This window comes from Ceratotherium simum, chromosome 11 (genome assembly GCF_057802395.1).
Source record: "Ceratotherium simum simum isolate JZ-2026a chromosome 11, ASM5780239v1, whole genome shotgun sequence".
In the NCBI taxonomy this organism is placed as follows: Eukaryota; Metazoa; Chordata; class Mammalia; order Perissodactyla; family Rhinocerotidae; genus Ceratotherium; species Ceratotherium simum.
In genome coordinates this window covers 67,254,550-67,276,801 of record NC_141910.1, presented here as the reverse complement: position 1 = coordinate 67,276,801, position 22,252 = coordinate 67,254,550, and positions in this window count along the sequence as shown.

Here is a 22,252-nt window from a genome sequence, read left to right as displayed (position 1 = left end):
TCTTATTTTGTCCTTTGCACATCTTGTGTTCTTGTATCGAGGTGCCTGACGGATGCTGCCAACCTCCCCAAATGCTTCTTATCTCCAGGTGCCCTGCTTTCTGCATCACTCGTCTCACCTCGGCTACACATTAGAATCACTTGGGGAACATTAAAACTCTGCTGAGGCCACACCTCAGACCAATTGTCATAAGCCCTAGGGGCAGGACCCAGGCAGCAAGAGTTTCTAAAGCCTTCCGGGTGATTCCAGTGTGCAGCCAAGACTGAGAACCCCTGTTCGTGCTTCATCCTTCTGACCAACACACTGGTTGACCCCAGCTCCTGGCCTCGGGTCCACCTGCCGGCTTCTGCCCCACCTGAGAAGACACGTCCATCGCCGGGTCCCAGGGCTTTGCACACTGGCCCATCCGCAGGCCGGGGGCCCCAGACACCTATTCTATCAGCTGGAGGCATTCAGAGACGATTCACCCTCGTCAAGGAGGGTGGAAGGACACTTCTACTACTGGTGCCTAATGGGGGTCTCGGGAGTCTGTCACGTCTACTCGCTGTGAATGTCTGCATATATGAGACTCAGGGAAGGAACCCACGGGGACAAACACGAACCCACATGTTACACCAACAGCATCCACCAAGCATTCCCAGTAGGCACCAAAGAGAGTTCTGGCACCACTCTCTCTGTGACGTGGCCGCCGGCTGCAGGTACACAGAGCGTGAACGAGACTTCCTCCATGGAGCGCCCACGTGGGGCCCTGCTCTAGGCATTTCCATGCATATTTCAGTTCTCACTCGTGTTAACCCCAGTTCATGAGTGAAAAACCTGAGGCCCAAAGAGAATCCTGGAATGTTTGGGTTGATCAGCGGGCAAAGAGAGAAGCCAAGACTTGACTCCAGACATGACACCAAGACTTGCATTCTTCCCGGTCCATCTAGCTGCAGCAAACCGCAGTTACCACTGCAGTTCAGAGAACGAATGACATGGTCCTCGAGCAGAGACACGGCCGTGGGGCATCCCCCATTCTGACAGTTCCTGCTCCCCGGTGTGCCAGGCTCCGCCGAGGTGCCTCAGACAGACCCCGGCCGGGAAGGAGGAGCGGGCTTTCACAACACGCCGAGGTGTCCGGGTACCAGGACTGCAAGGCTATTCACCAATCCTGCATGTGTCTAGTGGTTCATCCAGCCTCCTATGAGTCTGGACGTCTGGGCCTGGTGACGGGCACATGGGCCCTGGGCCCTTGGGAGACCCGGCCCGGGGCAGGAAGCTTGGTATCTACAGGGCACAAGATCCTTCCTCCAGCAGGAATGTCTGGTGAGCCTCCCTCCTGCCTCTCGGCTCAAGCGGTCTCAGTTTCCCCTTTGGAGGTGTAAATTCCCTGTTCTGCTTTTTCCATCTGATAATTAACTTCGTTGCTTCCTCACTGGAATGATGTAAGTGTTTTTCTAAGCCAGGACCCATTTATGGATAAAATAATATGAAAAACAAATTTAGAGCCTTATTTTCGTTTCTCAGTGGTGGTGGGATAAGGGGACAGCTCGGGGATGAAACGCACATGGTGATTTCATAGTTATTATTCGCCTTATGAAATTTTTCAGCCAAACAATCATTTTACCAATGAAGTATCAAATTCTAGAACATTGCTTTTATTTTGGGGGTATAATGCCTTCTGACTGAAATACTAACCCCAAACAACACTGGGGTTTTCAGTAGGCTCCACTTAAAGGAATTTATGGCTTAGATGTCCATATAAACATCTCAGAGATCAGCCTGATTTCAAATCACATGGTCTTTCTACCATGCGGGCTCCTCGCACAGGATTCCTCTTGAAAACAGACCCGAATAACCCAGCGTGGGCTCTGGCTCCCGCCCCTGCACTTCACAGCTGGAGGCTCAGCCGGGGGCAGGAGTTCCGGAAGCCAGCTCCCCTCCCTTCCAGCCCAGCGCTGTTCTCACCTCCCCAGGCTCCTCCGTCCTGCTTCCCACCTGGCTCTGTGCCGACGTTCCACACCAGCTGCCTTAGATGTTTTCTCGTTCAAGACAAGGAGCCAGACTGAACAATCACAGGAGGACCCTTCCAGCACTGGGAGTGCAGCGATCAGGGAAGCGAGAGCAGCCTCTCTCCTGGGAGAGATGCCAGCTGGAGCCCCCTGCTCCCTCGAGGGTCTCCTGAGGAGGACCCAGTGCTCAGGCTGGGAGACTTTCCCCATCAGCTGCCTTTGTTAGCTGTGCTCTTGGGCCAAAACACTGTGTGCTTTTAGTCTTTGAACAGAGAAGTCCACTTTGAAGGGCAGAGCGAGCCGGTCCTGGGTATAGTTGTCTGCTCGGCCTGTTGACATGAGTCTGCTTCTCCAAGACCTTGCTGTTTTGACAGCTGACAGGAGACGGAAGCAGTAACCACACAGTCACCAAGACAGGGTGAGCCGCCAGGCGTCCAGGGACTGTTTCAGGAGGCGCATCCATTCCTAAGGGAAGAGCATTTGCAGGTTCTGCTTGTCTTGGCAGGCCAACCTGAAAAGAGAGCCACTGGTAGGGATGCTTGTGTCTAGGCACCACTGTTGGGGAGCCCTGGAGACCCTCAAAAGCCAGACAGGGGCTTGTTCACACCATTGTCCTGTTGCCATATTTGTGCCAGGAGCTAAGACGCAGGGCGGCAGCCCAGGGCCCACTGCAAGGAGAGATCTTCAAATTATCTGGCCATAGGACAGTGACCTCCTGCCTGCATAAGTCTGGTCAAAGACCTACAGTCCCTCCTCACCGGCCCTGTACCCTCCATGGCTCCTTTTGCCCAACAGCATAAAGGTGGAAGCCTCGAGGCCCTTATTTGAGGCACTCCCATGCTGGCCCCATCTGTATTTCCTTATTTCCCACTCATACTCTGCACTGGAAGCATTCATTCCACAGCTCACTTTGAGCAGCGACTACGGCCCAGGCACTGTGCCTTCATATTTGCCAGGCTCTCCTTGCTCCAAGCCTCCTCCCAGACTGCTCCCTCTTGTCCGAGTGCGCATGCCATGCCACCCTCTGCACAAATGTGTGTCTCATACAGCTTTCAAGGCTCTCTCAGAGGCCACCTCCATCCTCACAGCCCGACCCCATGGCTGGCAGGAGGCCTCCCTCTCTCCTCTCCTGTGGGACAGGGCCCTCTCTGACGTGTGTGATAGCCACTGATGTCCTCATCTTGGTAACAGCACATGTGGACTGTGAGCTCGTCGAGGGCAGCATCGATGTCTAACGACCCTGTGTGTTTGTGGAATGAAGGCAACAAGGAGGATTATTCACTGGGTGGGTGGGAAGGAGGACTGTAAGCTCCTTTCAAGATTCGAGTCCAAACTTCCTTCAGATTTCAAGAGCCTTAGAGTTTAACCTCTAATCATGCATTTCCAAAAGCATTTTCTAGAGAACACTACATCAAGAATTGTTAGACCGTCTGAGACACGCTACAGAGAAGAAACCCATTTATTTTAAGTCCTGTGCTGCCCAAACTTGCTAGAACACAAGACTTCTTTCAAGGAATAATGGCTAACATCCAAAATAAAGTGATGGAGCCCATGGAATAAGATTGCTCTAATGGAGCAGGTTGGTGAAAATTCATTCCAGACTGTAGACGACCTTAGTTTTTAAAATAAGAACTTTTATACACTGCAATCCCAGAGGAAGTAGCCCTTGAGAATAGGGGGGAGAGCCATTCTTGGACAAGACCACAGCAGCCCCTTGCACAAGACCAAGAAGGTTATAAAGCAAAGTTTGCAAGAAGGTGCTGGGGTCAAGAGAGCTGACCAGCAGGGCAAGCCTGCCCCCCTACCGACTCCCCTGTCCCCTCCCCCTTGCCCTTTCCATCTCTTTGGAATTGGGGGGCATTTTAAAGAGAGACCAGGAAACTAGGACTCACGGTAAGAAATGTATTTACATTGCAACCCCGTACGCACATACATAGGCGTATAAATAATTGAATTAAGAGTTTCACAAAACACTACTTACTCTTGCTACATGCAATGCAGTCTGATATTTTCTATCCTATTCTATCTATCTTATTTTTTAAAAAATACTGGCTGTGATCTACTAAATAAATGATCTCATGAGCCTCTGCTGGCTCGTGACATGCAACATGAGAACACTGGACTGGACTGAGCTTTACGGAGTGAAAGTTCCTGGGAAGTTACGAAATCTGCCACAGTGTAGCCTGGGCGAGAGCAGAGACTGGAGAAAATTAAGACAATTTCATCTGAAAACTCTGTCAAGTCGGACTGCCTTATCAGCTGGCTGTATTTGGAGGTTATAAGGCAGGGTTTACAAACTCAAGTGCCTACGAGAGCCTGCGGGGTGAGCTCCATGTCAGAGCAGGCCTGTGTCTGAGAGACCAGGGGCGCTGGGCTAGTGGGAACTGGAAAATGTTGCTCCTTCTAAAGGGGCAGCTTCTTCGCAGCCCCACTGCTCGCCTGGAAGAACGGTGGGCCCGTCAATGGCAGAGCCTTGGACTTTCAAGAGAACCTGGAGATTGGAATATTTACATGCAAGATCCTGGTTTTTAACTGTTAGCAAATATTTTACAATATGTAAAGCACCGTGAAGGCATCTTTATAGATCAGTTCTGTCTCCAGAACCTGATTGCCCTGTGGGCTGCCTGTCTTAAAGGCTGCAGGGCTGCCGATGGTGAGGGAGAGCCGGGCCTGCAGGTGCCATAGGGCAAGGCTCCGGCCAAGGCTGCGGCAGTGGGACTGCAGGGAACCGGGCAGAGCCCAGAGCCATCTAGGAGGGGACCCGACAGGTCTCAAGCACTGATCAGATCTGGGGCATGGGAGGAAGGCTAAGAGGCAGCAGAGCGATTGGCCAGGAAACCGGGCAAGGAAGGAGCTTAGGGGCTGCATCCCTCGCAGAGGCAGCTGGAGGCACACGGCTGGGGGACCCTGAGCGGGTGAGGACATGGCCCTGCTACTCCTCCAGGGTGGGGTGGAGGACTTGTGGGAGACGGAGGTCTGCCCGAGGCAGTGCTTTCCATGACTTCTGCCAAAAGAGGGAAGAAAACTACTTGCATTTTGCATCCACCAATATTACTGAGCCCTTGTCAGGAGTCAGACACGAGGAGTTTCAAAGAGGAATTGTCTCACCTACAAACAACTTATCTTCCTTGCAGTTGTCTGCCAGCATAATGAACTTCCCCCCAGAATTCTAGAAAATTCCTAAGAAAGCAGAGAAGATGAATAAGTCAGGCAGCAAGCAAGATGGAGAAGGGAAAAGGAACTCATATTTACTAAGTAACTACAATGTTCCAGTATCAGTTGAGCAAGCAATTGTCTAGAAGCAAGAGAAAACATGACACAGAGTGGCTAACAATTAAGGGTGTCCCTTCCTTGTGTAACTCAGGGGTAGGCTGTCCAGGGCCAGTGTGGCTGCTCCACAACGAGAGATTTAGTCTCTTCTCTGTATTTCTCCTCCACCATCCTTGCAATGGGGCCTTTGCCCTCCTGGTCACGAGATGGCTGCTGCACTTCCAGACATCACATTTGTTTTCCACTTAGGAAGAAGGCAAAATCCCCTCTTCTATCATGGCTTTGTCTTTTTTATTTGGAGTGAAAGCTCTCCCCAGTAGATTCCCATTTACATCTTATCGGCCACAACACAGTCATATGGCCACCCCGATAGGAAGATGTCTAAAAAAATCAAGATTAAGCTTTTTAGTCTCCATAGAAGAAGAATGCAAAAAACAAAAACAAAAAAACCCCAGGGAGTTGGGAAGAGCTTTTGTGTGGCCAATCCACAGTGTCTGCCGTAGTCCCTGGATAGGGAGACTGAACGCTGAGCCAGGGAGGTTAACTTCATCCTGTGTATCCTGGTAAGTGAGTGACAGGCCTGTCCCACTAATCCCTCCAGCCACAGGGGAATGGGCTGAAGGAGGACGTGACTGAAGGCCAGAGAGATGGCTGCTACTGTCATCCAGGGAAGCGAGAGTGACTGTCACTGCAGCCAGAGGCTCGCGGACAGGCGTGAAGAAGCACCTTCAACAGGACTTGCTGCGGCTGGGGGTGGGGGCAGAGAGGCATCAGAAGGACCCCTAGATTTCCGCCTTGGGAAACCTTGTGAATGGTGTTAGTACTGACCACGCTCAGGACTGAGGGGGACCAGCCGCCGAAGGAAACGATGGCCACAGTGAGTAAGCAGTCTAAAATCGAGGTGTCGGGGTGCCATGTTCTCTCCCAGGGCTCTGGGAGGACCCTTCCTTACCTCTTCCAGTTGCTGGTGCTGCCAGCAATCCTTGGTGTTCCGCGGCTTGTAGACGCATCACTCCAATCGCTGCCTCTGTGGTCACACAGCGCTCTGTGTGTGCGTGTGTGTGTGTGTGTGTGTGTGTATGTGTGTCTTCCCCTCTTCTTATGAGGAGGTCTCACCCTACCCCAGTATGATTTCTTCTTAACTAATTACATCTGCGAAGACCCTATTTCCAAATAAGATTACATTTTGAGGTTCCAAGAGAGACGTGAATTTTGAGAGGACATTATCCAATCCAGTACACTTATACTTTATTTTTATCTCATTCATTTTAATTTACATTTTGTACGTAATATATTACTAAAGTAGTGCTGGAATATACGTATTTTGATATATAACTGTATGTATACTGGCGTGCATACTGAAAAGATTTTCACTGATGTTTGGAGACCATTTGTCCCTATAGAAATCGTCCCCGTGAAGAAACTAGGGTGGCTCTGGGATGAGACCAAGATGGTTCGGAGGTAGATGGTCTGGAGGAGGGGGGTGAACCAGATGCTTCTTGGTAGCTCCGATTCTTCCCACGGGTCAAGGAGCCGCATCCCTCCAGACCGCCTGCGAAAATAAGGAATCTGTTGGGCATCCAAATGCTACTCGCTATTTTGCTAAGTGCTAGGAATCTGCATCTGCTGACTTGTTCTGTTATTTGAAAGCAAACAAGAAAAACAAAACAAAACCCAGAAAGCCTTCTTGTTGACGGACACCCTTCAGAATCATCTCCGAGCTCACACGTTGTATCGACACGCACCTGCCTCTCTTCGGCTGCAGTGTGCAGGAGGCTGTGCCGCAGAGAGGTTACCTATAACGGAATCGGGGAACTGAGTGGGCCCAGGTCCCCTGCTGACCTTCCCTCTGGAAGACACGTTCCCTCGCCGAATCTCCCCTCCACTTTCAAATTCTCCAAATGGTCCCCTTGGCACAGCAGATGCTGTGGTGGCGGGGTGGGTCAGGGCACAGGGATGCTCCGAGCTGCAGTCAGGGGGACGGAGCTGGCCCGGAGGCAGGCCTGGCCCAAACTAAGTGCTCAATCTTACGGATCTCTGTTTCCAGAACATCTTGCCCAGAGGTAAAGTGGAGTTTTTTCTAGCTCAGGCCTTGCCCTCTCCCCCTCAAGAAAGGGAGCCTTCCTCTGTCTTCGCAGAGCTTTCCTGCTGAAGGTCAGCCTCAGGAGTGGCAGCTGACCCAGATGCCCCCCAGCATGTCAAGGAAGCAGGCCTCCAATCATCCCTCTTGCTGTCTCTCCCCACCTCTCAATGCCTGGGTTCCATCCTTCTCTTTTGGTTCCTGAGATCCATGAGCCAAGTTCTTTCTAGAAAGTTCTGGAGTGTTCTTCTTGCTATACTTTACTAGTTAACTTGGCAGCACACTCTATTTTATGACTATAAGAGAAAGAAAAATGCTAATAAAAATGAAAAGAAAGCTGTGACTGCCACGCCTCTGTGTTCTAGAAGAGGGGCAGCATTCCTCTCAGAGCTGGCCCATTCTTCTGTCGGAGAAAATGTCTGAAGGGCTTTTGGGTTGTGAGGGGTGGGACATCCCAGGCCAGATGGGTGAGGAGTGAGGCAGACCGAGCGCTAACTTGTTCTGCATAACAAAGTAATGGGAATTTTACAGTTGTCCACTGTCAGTTGCTTAGTGACCAGCAAAGAGACTTGGGGTCTGAATGAGAAATTTGGGGGAAAGAGAGGCCTAGAAAGGTAGGCAGAAGCTAAGGTCTATTGAGGGAATCAAGCCAGTGAGAAATTCCTGTTGCGAGGGGATGACTCATCAATTTGAAGAAACAGAGACACCTGACATTCCATGTGCAGCTCTAAGTGCCTCTCTTCCCCCAGATCTTGAGTGACATCTGTTATGATCAGCCACCGTGCGATCCTAGTGCTCCGAGGGAGTGAAGGGGCAAGAATGACATTCATCTCTGGGGTGGTGAAGGGCAGAGAGAGGCCAGTGACCCCAGAGGGCAAGAGGGCAGGTGAAGACTGGAATTTAGTGGGAGCAGGAATGTGACATGAGTGATGATGGGAGCAGGAATGTGACACGAGCGATGACCCCAAGACTCCTTGGACGCTGGGAGACGGCGCTGGTCTTGGATGAGGGCTCAGGCAATTTTATCTGAGTGTTAAATAAAGGGCAACCCCATGTGGACGGCAGCCTTGAGGACGTCGGAGTTCCATAAGCACGGTTATTTCCCCAAGACTGCAGCCGCATCCCACTGAGAGACTCCTCCTGAGAGAGCCTTGGCCCCGCCGTTCAGCTCAGCAGGTAACCTGTGAGGGACCCCAGGAGGACGGGTGGGCGAAGCCCAGGACCTGACTCTCCCGCCCTGCCCCGTGGTGTCAGGACCAGCTGGGCGGAGCAGCCCAAGGCAGTTCCGGTGGGCTCACTCACTCCTTCCCTGCCCCAGGCAGTGGCACGCCCTCTGCTCCCCATTCACTTCCCCTTCTAAGCTGCTGCCACACACTCCCACCCGACCCTGGCCACTGTGTTCGTCTCCCGAAAAGGAAGGGAGGTGCCCCGTCACAGCCATGAGGGGGGAGTCTGGTGCCTCAGTTGGCCTTCGCTGCGTGGGTAGGAGTGGGGCCGCAGCGTCTTCTGTGGTGTCTGCTGGAGTAGACAGATTGTTGTCTAAGGTTTGCTGTCCTGCTAGGCTGCCTTTTCCTTGTCCTTTGGCCCGAGAGGGCAGGCTTTCACTGGGACTTGTGCTGTCTGTGCCCACTGGAGCTTCTGGCCTCTTCTGCTCCAAGGCTGGGACACACGAGGTGACGGGAAAGCCCGGGGAGCTCACCGCGTGTCGCTCCTGAGTCCCGAGGTCCCAGCTGCTCTGCCTCTTCTCTCCACACTTCAGATTCTTCTTGTGTTTGTTTTATGTCTAACGTCCAGGGGTTTAGTACTTAGTGGGAACAACAGGAGAAAGTGTGTCTATTCCATCTTGAAGCAGAAGACCTCGCTTGTTATTTTTTATGGTCATATTTTTGGAGAAAGGTTTATCTCTTACGAATAACTTGATCTACAGCCAGAAAATTCTTCACTTCAAAGATCTGTGTGGTTAACAAGAATCACTGAGCCAGTCCTGGCTGCCCTACTTTTTTCATATTATAATTTATTTTTTTTAGAAAAGGTCCTCTACAATACAGTACCGAAGTTTTAACTTTAATAATGAACTTTGATTTGTAGAGCATATATTTTTAAACTTCAAAAGTCAGTTAATGACCAGCAAGTTTCTGTTTCTCTGAAGAGGCAGAGGAGGAAGAGAGAGCTTGGGTCAGGAGTCAGGGCCCCAGGGCCGCTGGTGTGGCTTCTGGTTGGTCTCTTCCCCTATCTTCCCTCTTTCTGTGCAAATGATCTCTGTCCAGACAGCAATGTTGTTTCTGTTCCCCGGGAGGAGGGAAAAGTATGCATCCTTCCCCCAAGTCTCTTAATAGGGTGCACTGCGGGGGACTGTGGGATGAGCTAACTGGGGAGAAGAGAAAAAAAGCCCTGCAGGAAGGATGCACTGAGGAGCTTCCTGCAGGGAAGAGGATGGATGGACACACAGACGTCTGGGAGCCAGTAGTCCAGGGAAGGGCCCTGCATCTCGCAGCCCAGGGAGCGGTGACCATCAACACTCCCAGAAAGGAATCTGCGTTCGAGAACCCAGAACACCCAGGCCGGCAGCCAAGGCATTGCAGCTGGGGTGCCCAAGAGCAGCCTTCCCAATGTGCAGCAGGCTCCTCCGGGCACAGGCCTTATGCCGTTTTCCAGAATGGCCAACTGGGAAACGCCCACAACAGAGACACTGAGGCTGCTCTGCCTGGAAGACAATTCCAGTAGAAGCACCAATGATCATCCCCAGAGGACTCCCAGGGAGAGAAGTGCCCCCACTAACATCGGGCCCTCATGGCCACAAGAGTGCACCCACTGGGACAGTGCCCCATCATTGGGATGGAGCCACACCCAGGACCTTCAGGAAATGTTCAACTGTTCCTCTCAGAGAGAAGGTTTCAGAGGAAAATCCTCGGCAATGAACACGGCAAGGCCTCAAGCTACATCCAAGTGAACTTGTCCACCACGGAATTCACACAGCGGACACTCTGCCCAGTGCAGTGGTGAGGCTGTAACGCCAACCGTGAGCCAAAAATCCAGGACAGGTGACCTTACTCTCAGTGGGGGTATTTCAGGCGTGCGTTTCCTTTTTTTCTTGTACTTTGATGTGTTGTTTGAACATTCCATATTCTATTCTATTCTACAAATTGCTGCACTCTCTACCTCTCCTCTCCCCATACTGCACAAGTGGGCCTGACCCCTGGGTGATGCGCCATCTTAGCAGCTTCATTCCCCACGGCCCATGTAGGGCACCCCAGTGAACCACTGTTAAAAGATAAACTGAGGCATATTTAAAATGGTTAGAGTTCATTTGAGCAAAGATCAATTCCAATCAGGCAGCAATGAACGGGAAGTGGTCAGGAGCGCTCCACCGACAGGAGCTCGGGAGAGGCTTGTAGAGAGGAGGTGGAAGCAAAGCAAGGGAGTGATTTGATCAGCTGTAGCTTGAGCAGGTGCATTACTTGGGAAAGCCTCGCTGGCTGTTTGTGACTGATTGTCCTTAGGTTTCCATTTCCTAACCTTGAGGCAATACAGGCTTAGGTTTGGGTTTGCTGACGTAGGCTACTAAGGCATGAAAGCCTCTTGCCACGGTCCTGCTGGTGAAGACCAAAGGCCAGCATGCTGAGAGGATGACCTCAGGGTGCTGGACAGCGTCAACGCCTCCCATACCTCCATATTATCCTCGAGAGCACCAGAGCCATTCCTGGTGACTCATCGAATCAGAGCTGTCCCCATTGCAGCATCATCCCTTCCCGACTGACCTCAGACTAATGGCCTCCTTGGTTAATTAATTTAACACCACAATCTCCCCTTAACGGGGGTTTAGCATCCATCACTAGCCTAGGAACCTGTTCCTGGCTAAACCTCAACTCTCCTCTTCTAAAAAGCCCCAGGAAAGTTCTCATTGGTCTCTGAATCAGTCAGAGCCATGCTTTTCCCTAGCAACGGGTTTATTTTTACCTTACAGACACTGAGAGTCAAGGGAGCAATCATGTCGTCACGTTCCCTATTCCCACTGGCTGCTAGAAAGCTCAGAGCCAGGATGTGGCTTATCCCTAGCACGTACTTAGGACGTAGAGGCAGGTATTTTGTGTGATAATCTCACTCCTAACTTCTGCTTACTTTCCTATCCTTGTTTTACCTTTTCTGTATCTTTCTTATTATTAACTCTACATATCTATCTTGAAGTATTATTTGTATATTTGCAAGATTTCTCCTCTTTTCTGGAAGGAGGTAGATGATGGACAGATGGATGGATGGATGGATGGATGGATGGATGGATGGATGGATGGATGGATGGATGGATAGGTGGATGATTAGAGAGATAAGGAGGGGAGAGTCTTCTTCTCTGCTGAGGTGTTGATCTACCATCATTTCTGGCACTGTCCTACAGGATCTGATGTGCTCTCCCAGAGGAAGAGGACCGACAAGGCTACTGCCACGAGGCTGTGTATATGACATGAAACTTAGAGACCCTCTCTGGAGACAGCCTGAAAGTCCAGCTGGTCCTATGTCCACAGGGATCTCTCCTCTCATGAGTGCATTCTGCACACTGCATCACACTTCTCTTTCTGTTAATCTTGGACTTTTCTGTTTCATTTTTAGTGAGGGGGGTCATTTCTTTCCCTCTCTATAAAGGAAGAGAAAAAGAGGTCTGAGGATGAAGTGCAACATACGAGAGAGGTGAAAGGAAGCTGTGCCAAAATTCTGGGATTCTAGGAATCTAGATGAGATTCCAGCAATCTCAACCCTCTGGAATAGCATCACGACACCAAAAGTAAGCAAAGAAGACTTTGGGGAACTGGAACATCTATCGCAATGCCCATAAACCTCACCCCAGAGAAGAGACCCGCAGAATTAACTCTTACTTCCTACGCAATTCTGACCAGCTTGGTTTCGTGGTTTCCTCGTTCACAGCAGATTTCTTGCTTGCACTGATTAAGTACTGTTCCCTCTGGACTCCCAGCCAACTTACATTCTTCATTCACAATAATTAAGTCCCAACTCTCTGTTTTCCTGAACTAATCAGTTCGCTTTCTTATGTATTATTCATATCTTTCCGAATAGTCTGTAAACAAAATAGCAAAATAGCACTGTTCCCCCTCTTTGTAATTTTCCTATTTCCTTTGATCTTGTTGATATTTCTTATTCTTTCTTTTGTAGTTTTATATAAAAGTGATGTAAAAATTACAATTGCAAATGTCTCTTTTAATTTCATTCTCATCAGGAAAAGTTGTGGGACTTCAAAGGCTTTAAGCCAAAAGAAAGAAGCTGAATTTATAATTTATTTTTGGAATAATCAGTTCCCAGTTAATTTTCTCATTAATTTCACGACTGAATATGAGCAGGGAGCACCACAACCAGACCTGATGACTCATCGAATCAGAGCCATCCCCATCTTCAGCATCAGCCCTTCCCTACTGAGCTCATCTCGGAGGGTAACAGCAGGTCCTAAGCTAGGATGAACTTGGTATGTTCGAGGACAGAAGGGAGGCCAATGTGATGGGAGTGTGGTCTGGGAGGGGAGAGTGGGAAGAGGCAAGGTTGAGGGGATGGAAGGGGCTAGATCTCACAGGATTAAACAAAGGAGAGGCTTGGTCTGATGAACATTTAAAAAATCATTTTTGCAGCTGTCTGGAGAATGGGTCAGGGAGACTAGTGACCTGAGGAGAGACTAAAGTACTCCTTAATTAATTATTTACCCGAGTTAAGGTGACCCTTAATTAATTAAGGGTAGGCTCATGGTAATAGAGATGGAAAAAGTCATCTTTTAGAGGTAGAACAGCCTCCTGACAGGGCTGGCTGATGAGTTGGGTCAATGAGGAAAGGTAAGGAGAAATGAAGAATTAAGCCCAGCCTCTGCCTTGCACTCTGGGTGGACACTGATATCCCAAAGGCAAAGAGGGCTGGGAGAGAGACGGCATGGGGGCTGGTGGAGAATCCAAGCAGAGATGTCAGGCAGGCTGTGGGTACCTGAAGCATGAATCTTGTAAGAGAGGGCAGTTATGCCTCCACTCCATCAATGTGAGGGGGAGCTCAGAGATGCTTAAGGTTAAGCAACTTGCCACATACCCAATATACAGTGGAGCTTGTATTTGAACCCAGTTCCCCTCTAAGCAACTTAGAAAATGAGCTAGGGTTTTCAAATTACTGGTTTACCCTTTGAAGGAGTGAATACATCCCTGCCAATCTTCCTCTATTTTGTATATGGGATGCCTCCACAGCATGGCTTGCTGAGTGGCATGTATGTTCACACTGGGGATCTGAACTCGCAAACCACAGGGCCACCGAAGCAGAGTGGTTAAGCAAACTTAACCACTATGCCACCGGGCCAGCCCCATGGAGTGAAACTTTTGACGGGAATTTTCACAGAACAAGTCACAGAGGTACATGCCATTTCCTCGCTGCCCCTGGTGCCCCGCACCCTCAGCAAGTAATGAATGGAAGACAGTCATAGTGTAAGGGCGCCCCCCGGGGTTCCCCTGAGTGTGAGGGTGCGCCCCATGCTCAGTGGCCCAGACTGCCTTGCATTTCCTAGACTGCCTAGAAAAATGACTAAAGCACATACTCTCCATTTTCATTCCACTTGCCATCAACAGGAAACAACAGGCTGTTCTTGCTGTTGCCAATTATCACTAATTTCTGGGATTTGTTGGCTGCTAATGTAGGTTGCAACATCAGAAATCAAGAAACCAAGCCTGTTATAAATATGAACAATAAGGCAGTCTTGCTCGAGCGTCAGAGAGGTTATCTTATGGAATAGTGGACCTGGGCTTGAGGTTTTGGCTGCACAGAGGTCTTCTGGGTTCATGTCCATAATCAGAAGGTTGCAGAGGGCCAGAGAAGTCTGATTTCTGGGTAAACAGGAGGCCGCCAGACTGAGCTCTCTGCCTCCCTGGCTGAGACCACTGTGGCAGACACCACTAGTTACTGGCTGGATATGTGTTCCCCTTGTTTTTCTTACTAAGGGAATCCCAATTAAGGGGAGATGTCAGTGTGTCTAGCTAAATAGATTTGATTTCCAGTCTTCCAAGCTTCCTGAAGCTAGGGGTAGCTATGTGACATGGTGCTTATTGTGGGTTGAATCATGTCTCCCCCAAAATATATGTTGAAGTCCTAACCCCAGGTACTGATGAGTATGACCTTATTTGGAAATATGGTCTTTGAGATGTATTTAGTTAAGATGAGGTCATTCTGGAGTAGGGTGGTCCTAATCCAATATGACTCCTGTGATTATAAGAAGAAAAGAGACAAAGAGATTGAAACACACAACGTGCACATCATGTGACAACAGAGGCAGAGATGGGAGGGATGCGTCTACAAGCCAAGGAGAGCCAAGGATGCCGGCAGCACCAGAAGCTGGAAGAGGCAGGGAAGGACCCTCTCCCAGAGACTTCAGGCCCTGCTGACACCTTGATGTCAGACTTATAGCCTCTGGAACTAGAGAGAAGAGATTTCTGCTGTTTTAAACCACCAGGATTGTGGTACTTTGTTGCAGCAGCCCTAGGCAACTGAACAGTACTGAACAATGAGATATAAGCAACTGTGTCTCCCTAACTGTGTCTCTTCTCTCATGGAAAGGGAAAGCTCCTGGCTCCCTTGCCTTTCCCCGTTCTTCCTGTCTGGAATGAGGATGTGCGGCCTGAGGTACAAGCACGAATGAGGCAGCATGAGTGGGAACCAAGCCCACGTGCGAAGGACAGCAGGGCAGAGAGACATGATGGCTGCTACTCAAACGTTGACCACCCCAGGAACGAAACAGTGAGATCTCAGAGTTACACACTCTGACATATCCATCAGACACTATGGTAAGAATTTAGAGAGCTGCAGGCATCTCTTCTCAAAGAAACAAAAGAGGACATCACCACAGGTAAAGAAGAATAAACCAGGATGACTGTAACTTTAAAGAGAGCCATGCAGTGAAAATCACAATAGAGCAATTTAAGTCACTATTAGAAAACATAAGAATAATCAAATTAGAAAATAAAATCACGATTCTGGTGGGGGAATGATGTTGGAAAACAAGAACCAAAACTGGAAACAGGGGAGGTTCACGGAGGTGAAATTTATAATCAGAGACGGGCGCCAAGACAGCCCCGTCTCATAAAAATTTTAAACCACAAGGGAAAAGACAGAATTCAGCAATCACCCAAGAAGAAAAGGCAGGTTACAATGAAAGGGTATGAATTATAGCTGCCTCTGATTTCTCCAATAACTTAACTTCCCAAAGACAAAAGAAATATATCTATAGGCCCCAGCTTGGCAGAAAATGATGTGCTCTGAGAATTAGTTACCCAAACAAGTTGTCATTCATATCTGAGACTGCAGAATGACACTCTCAGACCTGCAGAATGTCCTTATATGGCTGTATGGATCAGCAGAGCAGAGTCCCTGACAGACCCCATGATGTATGAGAACCTGGTACCCACTAAAATAAGCAACACCCAATGCTGGGAAGATAAAAGGCTATTGATGGAAGTCCCGCTAATTGCACAGGGATGTGGAAATTAATTCAGACCTACATCTAACATCATGCCCCCAAAATAGACTCCAGATGCTTCAAGGAAATAAATAATTTCAAATACATGAAACTAGAGGGAAACTTGCCAAAAATAGATGTGAATATTTATTTCAACCTCAGAGAGAGGCTAGCTTCTTCAAAATGGAATCTATAGAGGAAATTTCAATGGAAAAGAGCATTTGACTATCTTGTTGAAAATTTAAATCCTTAGTATAGCCAAGGCCAACAAACCTAAAATCTAAAATCATTTATAACTATAAAGTGTTAAGCATTTATTAAACATCATGTGTTGCACTAGGCACTTATATGCCAGCCCATTTCACCTTTGCAGCAGCCACGTGAGGAGGTATGGCTGTGTGGTTCCCAGCCTTGCATGCAGGCAGCTTGTGACAAAGGTGTGGGAGAGGACAAGGAGGGGGGGACCGTGACCTAGAGATCAGGAAGCTGCTACTATTTCCAGGCTGGAGGTGCAGAGGGGGCAGGGGGTGCTAAGCAGAGATAAGGAAGCTGTCGGCACCCTGGGCTGGGGCCACAGCCCGAGCTCAGCCCAATGCTGCTGGACCCAGGGCCACTGCTGTCCCAGAGCCTCTGCCAGGAGCAGAAGGGCTTCTCCCTTCTAATCTGGTGCCAGGGCCTCTCGTTGGCCAACTCTAGTTAGAACCCGGCTAGCGAGGAAGCCTGGGACATGCAGTTTCCAGGCTTCCAGCCTCATCAGTGTGTTGCAGGCTGAATGATGTCCCCCCAAAGATATCTACGTCCTAATCTCCTGAACCTGTGAATATGCTAGGTTTTGTGGCGAAGAGGAATTAAGGTTGCAGATGGAATTAAGGTTTCAAATCAACTGACATTAACATAGGAGAGTACCTTGAATTATCCAGGTGAGTCCAATATCCTTAAAAATGGAAGAGGGAGTCAGGGGAGAGAACCAGGGAAGGGCAACGTGAGAAGGACTGTCTAGCACTGCTGTCTCTGAAGCTGGAGGAAGGGGCCGTGATCCAAGAAGTCGGCCTCTAGAGCTGCAAAATGCAGGGACTCAGCTTCTCTCCTGGGCTCTCCAAGAAGGGACATGCCTTCATGTGAGCCACTGAGACCGTGTTTGACTCCTAATCTACAGAACTGAAAAGACTAAGTTTGTGAAGTTCTAAGCCACCGAGTTTGTGGTAATTTTTCAGAGCAGCCATAGAAAAACTAATGTACTTTCCCATCTCAGAGGAAAATTCTGAGTCACCAGAAGTGTTGCTGCCTGAAATGGGAAAGCAATGGACCCAGAACTCTGAGTTAGCAGAGCCAGGCATCCCTGTTCTAGGGACCCAGACCAAAAAAGATGCTGTTATTATCTCTACTTTATAAATGAAGAAACGGAGGCACAGAGAGGTGAAACAACCTACCTAAAGCCACACAGCTATTTTGTGGCAATCTGACTGCAGGGCTGTGTTCTCATCTGCTACCTGATACCGTCTTCTGCATGATAAGCAGTCGAGACATAATTTATAGTAGCAAAATACTGGGAACAATCTCACTATCTAACAATAGGATTAAGTACGATGTTCTGAGGCATCAACTTAATGGGATTTATGGAGATTTTCAAAACGAGAAGTATGAACAACAGGGGAAAATATTTACAAACCATGTGAAATGAAAACAGCAGGATGCTGAATTGTCCTCACCCTGTGATCAGCATATGCCAAAGCCCTCACAGGAGAACGAAGACATAGAGGACCGACTAGGGTGTTAGGAGTGAGGGGCCAATGGTCCTTTTGTATCTCCTGAAAATGAGGGTGGCACGGAGTTCGTGGCTCACAGCATGGGGCACTGGAAACAACAGAGGGCACAGACAGACAGACTGCTTCCACCAGACCCCACCGAAGCTCTGGAACCTCTCAGAGCCACGGTGCGTCATCTGTAAAATGGGAACACACCACCCCTGGGCTCCCAGGCTGCTGCGACTGTCAAGTCAGACGATGGTTGCAAGGCTCTGGTGGCTGCTAGTGAACGTCAGCTCCCCCTTCCTCTCCCTGACTTTTATGTTCACGTCAGTTTTTAACAATATAACCCTTTTGTAAGACCCTAGAACTCTAAGGTTCATTTGGGGTGACAAAATGTTCAGAGATAACTTACTGTGAAGCAGGAGTGAAGAGGCCTCGGCCCTCGTGACGTGATAATCGATGCACACAAGGCCCACACCCTGACGTGTCAGGCAAGCGTGTGCACACCTGGGGCCACGACCACAGTCAAGATAACCAACATCCATCACCTCCATAGTCCCGGGCCCCCATGTCGTTCCTCCCCTCCTCCCCCGTCGCGGGGCAACCTCCAGTCTGCCCTCTGTCAAACTGGTGGTTCCTAATCAGCAATTCTGATCTGTTGCCAGTGATGGCCGCTGTCAGAATTTAGACCCTTGTTTGTAATGAAATTATGTCATTAAGCTCTGCAATTCCAGCCACCACTTGATTGCATATTTATAGCCGAGCCCTAATTAAATAACTGTCAGGGGAACGAGTCCTTTTTAAATCTCTCTTCGGGTGTGATGTGTCCTCAAATCCGCAGACAGGTGAGCAGGTCTAAACTCTCCACTGTCCCTTGGCCGACATTAGACATCCAGCTGGAGCCCGCTGGGTTTATTGAATGTCACCAACACTGGCTTAGACGACTGGCGTCCTGCCGGCTGGCACAGGAGCCCTGATTTCTGAGGTCTCCCTCCCTCCTTCCTCCTGCCCTCCTGCCGCAACTCCCCAGCAGGGGAAATCTGCCCCCCAGCCCCTCACACCCAGCATCTCTCCCTGGTTTCAGTGCTGCCACGGTTCTCTCTGGCCTGTTCTGTGAGGGTCACCAGTCTGAGCCTTTGAACGTTGGGGATGTTCCGACTCCAGCGTGCATGAGGTCGCTGCTCCGGACGTTGTTGCCCTGGCCAGAGTGACTCACAGAGAGGCCTTTCCAGTTCTCTCCCTCGTTTACCTGAGGCCAGGTGGGGTGGGAGGTAGGGGCGTGGCACAGACAGAAAGGGACATGAACTGTCATATCTGGAACATCAAATACATAATTCTGCCAAAAACTCCAAGGCAATTTCACTGCCTTAAAACAAATGTAGAAAAATGTCAGAAACAATAATGGGCCTTGACTTTGGCCTTGGTTTGTCCTACTGATATGTTACAAAATGACCATAGTCTGTGGTGGGTACTTGGGACGGAACCAAGCAGAATCTGAACTGGTGAACGGCGACCAGAGAGAGCGTGCTGGGCAGAGAGCAGGTGGTCTGAAGGGTGGGGGTTTGGATCCCTGATCCGTCTCGTGGGGATTGTGTTGACAGGGGAAGTTTCAGAAACTCTCTCGGCCTCGGTTTTCTCACAGGATGGCCCAGCTATGTCTGTGGGTCCTAAGAATCGAATTCAACAGCAAAAGAAAAGCGTTTCAGTGTTGAGGAACAAACCAGATGCCCAATAAATTGCTCCCCTCCTTAAACAGTGGGGGACTCTACTCACTCTTCAAAATCAGAAACTTTAAAAAAGATTCCTGAAACCTAACAGGTGCACTCTAGAATAATCTCGGGTGGCAGATGGCTCCCAGACATCAGTGCAAGTTACTGACTGTGCAGGTAACAGCAGACGGTCTGAGACTGGCCCACTGCAAACCCCAGGACACTCGTGACACTTGGCCTTGACCTGTCAGGCACTAGTTACGCATCTGGAAGGAGCTTCCAGGCCAAGACTGGAGCTCGCCGTGCCCCACCCTAAACTCAGTGCGGTACAACATGGGGTGTCATAAACTATTCCTCAGTGCCAGGACTGAAAAACAGAGAAAATTTGTCCAAATTTGGTTTGTTTTCCCAAACCTGAAAATAAACTGGTCTCCATGGAACAAACATCTCATAAATGAATCACGTGGAACCCTACTTCTCTTCTGCTCAATAGTTTAGTGAATGCCTTATTAACTAGGATGCTCAAAATGATTTCTAAAATAGTCAAATAGAAGTCTAAACTGTTGTTTTACCTTATTTTTACAAGCGTTGGGGAATACCAGATGGCTTGTAGGAACAACAGATTCCACAACTCCCCTTTGTTCTTGTACTAAAGTGAATTACGGGGAGGCCCCGTGGCTTAGCAGTTAAGTGCTCGCGCTCCGCTGCTGGCGGCCCAGGTTCAGATCCCGGGCGCACACCGAGGCACCGCTTCTCCAGCCATGCTGAGGCCGCGTCCCACATGCAGCAACTAGAAGGACGTGCAATTATGACATACAACTATCTACTGGGGCTTTGTGGGGGGGAAATAAAAGGAGGAGGATTGGCAATAGATGTTAGCTCAGAGCCGGTCTTCCTCAGCAAAAAGAGGAGGATTAGCATGAATGTTAGCTCAGGGCTGATCTTCCTCACAAAAAAAAAAAAAAAAATCTGTTTAAAGTGAATTACGAGTATCCATGGATATTCTGGCTCAGAAACTCAAGTTTTCCAACGGTAATTAAAACATGTGACACTGACATGGGATAGAAAAATCATGGAATAGAATAGCAAATCCAGAAACAGACCCATATATTATCATTTAGCATATGACAAAGCTGATATTTCAAATCAGTGAGAAAAAGACAGAGTAATCAACAACAGTGTTGTTACAATGGGCTCTCCATTTAGAAAAAAATGAAGGTGGTGCCCTGCCTCACATCTCACGTCTCACGTCTCTGGGTGCATTCAATATCTAAACATATGTCTTTAAATCTGGAAGGAAATTTAATGATCTTTAAAAAAGAAAAAAAGCCAAAGCGCCCAGTAAGGATTCAAACTGAGGTCTCTGATTTCAAAGCCTGTGTTTCCCTGACGTTGTGAAAAAAGGATTTTTCCCCACAGGCCTCCACGTTTTGCGATGACAAGTTGAATAATCTGAGTTCTTACACCCATGCCCCTCCTCGCCACCACCACCCACTCTAAAGCAAATACCAAGATGGAAGAGAGGAAATAGGAATTACTAAGACCTTCAGCAAGAAGGCAACCTTCAGCCCACCTTTTCCCATGTAGTCAATTTCAGTTCCTTCTTTGGAACATTTCAATATAATCTGGATGAAAGAAGTAGGAGGAAGAAAAACACGGCTGTACCAAAATGAGAAAACATCTCAGCTGTGCCCGTGGTATGGAGGCTTATGATAAATGCTAGTTACGGAGAAGTAATGGGAGCCATGTCATTACGAAGGCGGCTAGGAGCAACAACTATTGCTCAGGAAGATGAGCGGGAAACCGACGGACAACAGGAGCAGGAGATGAAGGGAAACTCACCCAGAGACAGAAGGTAGAGGAGACGGACGGAAGGAGTTTTTCCATCTGAGAGAGAGAAAAATAATCAACACCCAAAAATGTACCCAACAGATAACAAAGACTCAGAATAGAACGAGGACAGTGAGCTTCCAAAGAAACTCAGTTTGTATGAATGAGCAAGCGTTTAATGAGCTCTAGGGGCTTCAGATTTGCCGACTGAGCCTTTGTACCTGGCCACGACAGGCCTCTGAAAAGTTAGTAGACTTGCCCAAGGTCACAGACTCAGTGAATGTTGGAGCTGGAACACAGACCCAGCCTGCTGACTTCATACGTGGGCCAGTTCCCGTCGCTCCACAGATGCTTTGTTCAAAACTAAAAGCAGGGAAAAGGTGAAGTCAGGAATTGAAGGGTAGATCCTCAGAGCACCCAGAAGGACTCCAAGAATCTCCAGACTTCTACCCAGGCACAACCAAAGACTAATTCTGGGAATTTAGTACTTTGAAGCAAGTATTATATGTTTGCCGACATGCTTCCTATTTTTAAAAGCAAAATTTTATGCAGGGAGACTTGTAATTAAAGCCCATATGAGCATATCCAAGACTGTGTCCCACCCTGTCCAGAGAAAACACGCACCTCCCAGATCTGGGACCAGGCAGAATCTCCGGGACGTCACGCTCCAGAGAGACAGACCGCTTTTCAATGAGGGCACTTACAAAAGAAAAGAGCCTCCGCGTTTATTTTTAACGGACTTTCAATGGCATTCTCAGGATGGAAGTTTTCTTCTTTTTAACCATGCTGCCCCCAATCCATCTTCCGAGGGCAGCAGGCAGGAAGGTCCTGCAGAAACAGCTCCCTTGAGGGTGCTGGCGGACCGGGGGCTGTCTGATTGGGCCCAGGCTCTCTGTCTACACTCAAGGCGCCCTGTGGTGCCAGACCAAACAGCAAAGCTGGGAGAGCGATTTCCAAAATCAGAGAAAAGCTCGGTCAGGGGACTGCATTTCAGCCAAGCCCAAAGGTCAAAGCAATCACGCTGTGTCAGGATGAGACCAAGACTTCCAAGCTAGGCCCTGCTAAGGAACCCTGCAGGACTCTGGATGGAGCAGCTGGGAATACTGGGGAAAGAACGGGATCTGTTGTTAGACTAACGGGCGCAAACT